Source organism: Suncus etruscus, unplaced genomic scaffold (assembly GCF_024139225.1).
Source record: "Suncus etruscus isolate mSunEtr1 unplaced genomic scaffold, mSunEtr1.pri.cur scaffold_145_ctg1, whole genome shotgun sequence".
In the NCBI taxonomy this organism is placed as follows: Eukaryota; Metazoa; Chordata; class Mammalia; order Eulipotyphla; family Soricidae; genus Suncus; species Suncus etruscus.
The window spans coordinates 5,020-10,558 of NW_026060364.1; the positions used below are offsets into that span (position 1 = coordinate 5,020).

Genomic DNA, 5,539 nt, shown 5'->3' on the forward strand with positions numbered 1-5,539 from the left:
ACAAAAAATCTCTGAACTTGTTCTTGTTGTCTGCTAGAAGCTTCCGTCGAAACAAAACCCAAAGTTATCTCCTGTTGACTATGAAAAGCATTGTTTGAGGCTTGAGTATTGTGCAGTACATAGTCTTTTTTACTCGTTAGTCATTGCCTTGCTTTTCCTGTGCAGAATTACACATTTGAGAGCTGCAAACGTTGTGTTTTTCATGTTTCTTCAGTAACTGGCAGTTTGTGTGCTTCATTTCTGTTCTAGTTCAAGTGAATACTGCTTAGTGTTCTGCATTTCTTCATCTCCTTATTAGATACACATGTTTTCTTGAAGTTTCTCTTCCTTTTTTGTATGTTCTTTGTGAGGCTTGCAAGTTGTGCAGTAATCTTTCTGTTTTTCCTCGTCCTTCATTTGACCTTGCTTGTCCTGTGCAGAATTACTCATTTGAGAGCTGCAAACGTTGTGCTTTTCATGAGTCTTCTTAGTAACTTTGGCGTTTGTTTTGCCTTCATTTCTGTTCTAGTTCTAGTGAGTACTGCTTAGTGTTCTGCATTTCTTCATCTCCTTATTAGATACACATGTTTTCTTGAAGTTTCTCTTCCTTTTTTGTATGTTCTTTGTGAGGCTTGCAAGTTGTGCAGTAATCTTTCTGTTTTTCCTCGTCCTTCATTTGACCTTGCTTGTCCTGTGCAGAATTACTCATTTGAGAGCTGCAAACGTTGTGCTTTTCATGAGTCTTCTTAGTAACTTTGGCGTTTGTTTTGCCTTCATTTCTGTTCTAGTTCTAGTGAATACTGCTTAGTGTTCTGCATTACTTCATCTCCTTATTAGATACACATGTTTTCTTGAAGTTTCTCTTCCTTTTTTGTATGTTCTTTGTGAGGCTTGCAAGTTGTGCAGTAATCTTTCTGTTTTTCCTCGTCCTTCATTTGACCTTGCTTGTCCTGTGCAGAATTACTCATTTGAGAGCTGCAAACGTTGTGCTTTTCATGAGTCTTCTTAGTAACTTTGGCGTTTGTTTTGCCTTCATTTCTGTTCTAGTTCTAGTGAGTACTGCTTAGTGTTCTGCATTTCTTCATCTCCTTATTAGATACACATGTTTTCTTGAAGTGTCTCTTCCTTTTTTTGTATGTTCTTTGTGAGGCTTGCAAGTTGTGCAGTAATCTTTCTGTTTTTCCTCGTCCTTCATTTGACCTTGCTTGTCCTGTGCAGAATTACTCATTTGAGAGCTGCAAACGTTGTGCTTTTCATGAGTCTTCTTAGTAACTTTGGCGTTTGTTTTGCCTTCATTTCTGTTCTAGTTCTAGTGAGTACTGCTTAGTGTTCTGCATTTCTTCATCTCCTTATTAGATACACATGTTTTCTTGAAGTTTCTCTTCCATTTTTGTATGTTCTTTGTGAGGCTTGCAAGTTGTGCAGTAATCTTTCTGTTTTTCCTCGTCCTTCATTTGACCTTGCTTGTCCTGTGCAGAATTACTCATTTGAGAGCTGCAAACGTTCTGCTTTTCATGAGTCTTCTTAGTAACTTTGGCGTTTGTTTTGCCTTCATTTCTGTTCTAGTTCTAGTGAGTGCTGCTTAGTGTTCTGCATTTCTTCATCTCCTTATTAGATACACATGTTTTCTTGAAGTTTCTCTTCCTTTTTTGTATGTTCTTTGTGAGGCTTGCAAGTTGTGCAGTAATCTTTCTGTTTTTCCTCGTCCTTCATTTGACCTTGCTTGTCCTGTGCAGAATTACTCATTTGAGAGCTGCAAACGTTGTGCTTTTCTTGAGTCTTCTTAGTAACTTTGGCGTTTGTTTTGCCTTCATTTCTGTTCTAGTTCTAGTGAGTGCTGCTTAGTGTTCTGCATTTCTTCATCTCCTTATTAGATACACATGTTTTCTTGAAGTTTCTCTTCCTTTTTTGTATGTTCTTTGTGAGGCTTGCAAGTTGTGCAGTAATCTTTCTGTTTTTCCTCGTCCTTCATTTGACCTTGCTTGTCCTGTGCAGAATTACTCATTTGAGAGCTGCAAACGTTGTGCTTTTCATGAGTCTTCTTAGTAACTTTGGCGTTTGTTTTGCCTTCATTTCTGTTCTAGTTCTAGTGAGTACTGCTTAGTGTTCTGCATTTCTTCATCTTCTTATTAGATACACATGTTTTCTTGAAGTTTCTCTTCCTTTTTTGTATGTTCTTTGTGAGGCTTGCAAGTTGTGCAGTAATCTTTCTGTTTTTATTCGTCCTTCATTTGACCTTGCTTGTCCTGTGCAGAATTACTCATTTGAAAGCTGCAAACGTTGTGCTTTTCATGAGTCTTCTTAGTAACTTTGGCGTTTGTTTTGCCTTCATTTCTGTTCTAGTTCTAGTGAGTACAGCTTAGTGTTCTGCATTTCTTCATCTCCTTATTAGATACACATGTTTTCTTGAAGTTTCTCTTCCTTTTTTGTATGTTCTTTGTGAGGCTTGCAAGTTGTGCAGTAATAATTCTGTTTTTCCTCGTCCTTCATTTGACCTTGCTTGTCCTGTGCAGAATTAGTCATTTGAGAGCTGCAAACTTCTGCTATTCATGAGTCTTCTTAGTAACTTTGGCGTTTGTTTTGCCTTCATTTCTGTTCTAGTTCTAGTGAATGCTGCTTAGTGTTCTGCATTTCTTCATCTCCTTATTAGATACACATGTTTTCTTGAAGTTTCTCTTCCTTTTTTGTATGTTCTTTGTGAGGCTTGCAAGTGGTGCAGTGTGAGGAGCCGGGAGAGTTGAACTCCCCCAGTGTTGCTATGCATTGCCTGCTTGCCTTCATGCCTGCCTGATTGTGAAGAATGGGAACCGAAACCAGAAAGTCTACAAAGGACAGGCCAACAGGATATACGCAGCTCTAAAAAAATATGTCAGGGACAAACAGTTCTTGCCAGTTCTCACTGTGATCAAGAAATCATGGCCATGAAAAAGGAAATAGTGTCATACAGGTTTATGAGTACCAATAACAAAACCTTTTACATCAGTAGCATAAAGAACAACATGTTACTTAAGAATTTAACTGTTGGTCTCTGGTAATCTGTAACTGTCATCTGAAAATGTGTATGTGACATCCGTGATTTGTGGTTTTTTCACTCAGCCCCACTAACTTCACCCGGCTCTACTGAGGGCTGTGAGCAAAAGACTAATCTGGCGAAATATGATTGGTGATAGCCATGCCTTTCCCTACCCCCGCTTCCCCATCGCTGAAAAGTATATAATCACATCCTGCCTGAAATAAAGCTGCTCTTGATTTCTCTCTTGATTTCATGAGTCATTACTAACTTTTGCCTCCACAGGTACTCAGAAGAGCACGAACCCTATCACGTTGTGTGGCTCTCCACAGGTTTCCTCACTGCTGGCTAGCGTAGGATAGGGCCCCCGAAATAGGGGTCCCCTCTGGGGAGCCGCATTCTGGCGCCCAAACGTGGTTTTCCTGCTCTTCTCCCTCGTCGCCGGTCGTTCCCGGGAATTCTCCGCGTCTCCCTTTTCTTTCCGTGAAGGGTGAGTTTCCCTTGCGCAGACGCGTTCAGAATTTCATGCATGCATCTCTCAGGGTGACTTCTTAGTCTCCCTCCCAGGCGACCCCCGCCTTATGGCCTCTCGTGTGTGTCCCCCCACTCTTCTTATCGGTCGACGGACGTTCCCGGGATCCCACGCCCCCATTCTTCTTCGGGTAAGCCCCCCCTCGGCATGTAAGCCCCCCTCGGCGTGTGGATTTTCCTCCGTGCATGCACCCCTTCGTGGCTGTCACATTCCTGTGACTCCCACCCCTTCGTGGCTGTCACATTCCTGTGACTCCCACCCCTTAGTCGACCCACCGTCCGATATTCCTTGATATTCGGACCACCTCTCTATCATGGGTTCCTCCCTCTGTACCGAAGCCAAATTTATTCATGAAATCCAGGCAGAACTCTCTTCTCGCAATATTCATGTCCATAAGGCTTATCTTTGTAAATTTTTCACTATCCTCCACCGTGCCTCTCCATAGTTCGTTCTTACTGCCCCTCGCATAGCCCCCTCTACCTGGGCTACCCAGAGCCTGAGTTCCAGCAGCTCCCCCACACGCGACAACAAACTGTTGCTGCTTTCCCCCACCCTCCTAGTCAAGCTGCCACTTCAGCAATCAGCAAGCAGGGTGGAACCTCCCCATCCCTTAGGATAGAAATGCAGCCCTAAAATGTTTTTCTAAGATAAAGACCACAGTTGGTAAAGTTAAAAGGATTCAGAAACTGTTCATGTGAAATATATAGTAAAAATTGTCAGAATTTTGTGTGTCTCATAAGAAGCCTCAAATAATTGTAAAGTTTGTAAATTAAATTATGCGGCATAATTGTGCCTTTTCTAAAAGCATTTGTGTAATTAAGTTTTGTGCATTTGGTGTTGTAATTATTAAAACATTGGAAATTAGAAAACCTTCTAAATTCAGGTCTGTAAGGGTTAAAAATTCTCTAGAAAAAAAAAAAGCAACAAGAAGATAACAGCAATACACTCCCTTTTTTCATGCCTCTCAAAAATCTTACAGCAAAGTCATAATTCTGTCACTTGTAATAACAAATTATCAGTAAAAGAAAAACCTTTTGGTGTTTTGAAATTTAAACAAACACACAAGTATTATAATTTTATTCTTTTATATTTCTATTAGAAAATTTATTTTAATTTTTAAGGTATTTAAAAAAAATTATGTGGAAAATAATGTAATTAGCCTTTTTAAATAATATAGTTAATATTATTGCACAATTAACACCCAGGTGTGCTTCATAATACCCTTAGTTTTAATTTTGTGCTACAGCAATGGTTCTTTACCTTTGCATTAAAACAACTATCCTTTTAAGTGTATTCAGAAAGTCAGTTTTTCATACCTTTAATAATCATAGTTCATGCTATTGTGTTTAATCATAAAAATTTTAACACTTTATTGCAGCTGTCTTACTGTTCTACTGTGAAAACAATTTAAAGAAAACCTTTTTATTTACAGCAAATGATATCATACTTCAAAGTGCAAACTCTTTTTACAGTGCTCATTAACCATTTTATTTAATGTTTTATACTTCAAATTAGTATTATTTTAAAAATGTTTTATGCTAAATCTAAACCTTAAAATTTATTTTCAGCAAAGTTCCACTCCAGCTACATTAAGTACTTCAAACAACTAAAAGTTTTTCTACAAAAAAAAAAAAAAAAAAAAGTTTTGGATCGATCCTTTTGTCTGTTTATGTGTGTTGTAATGAATGAAAGTGGCCACAATGTTGTGTTTAGTGTTGTTTTGTTTTGTCTATTTATTTGTTATTTCTACATTTCATGATAAATACAATTTTTAAAGCCTTATCCATTTTTGAAATTTCAATTAATTTTTTTTTCAACTTGGTTCAGTCTGGTCATCTGAAACACTGTAACATCCTGCTAAAAATCATGTGTTAAGCTAGCTTTGTCCTTCTAACAACATAGCAGAAAGTGTAGGGAATGGTAAACCCCAGATTTCTCAATGGCCATCGGGGATAACTTTTCCCTGGAAAATTTCTGAACTTTGCAATCATCCAGCTTTTCTGCTATGTGTAAGTTAA

General features: G+C 38.5%; 1 non-coding gene across 1 annotated transcript; it reads left to right on the plus strand.

Moving 5' to 3' along the window:
* Positions 1 to 4,707: 4,707 nt before the first annotated feature.
* On the plus strand, positions 4,708 to 4,834 carry LOC126000699 (small nucleolar RNA SNORA22). The gene has a single exon (XR_007492842.1). It is a non-coding gene; the product is annotated as a small nucleolar RNA SNORA22 (small nucleolar RNA).
* The last annotated feature ends 705 nt before the right edge of the window (positions 4,835 to 5,539 follow it).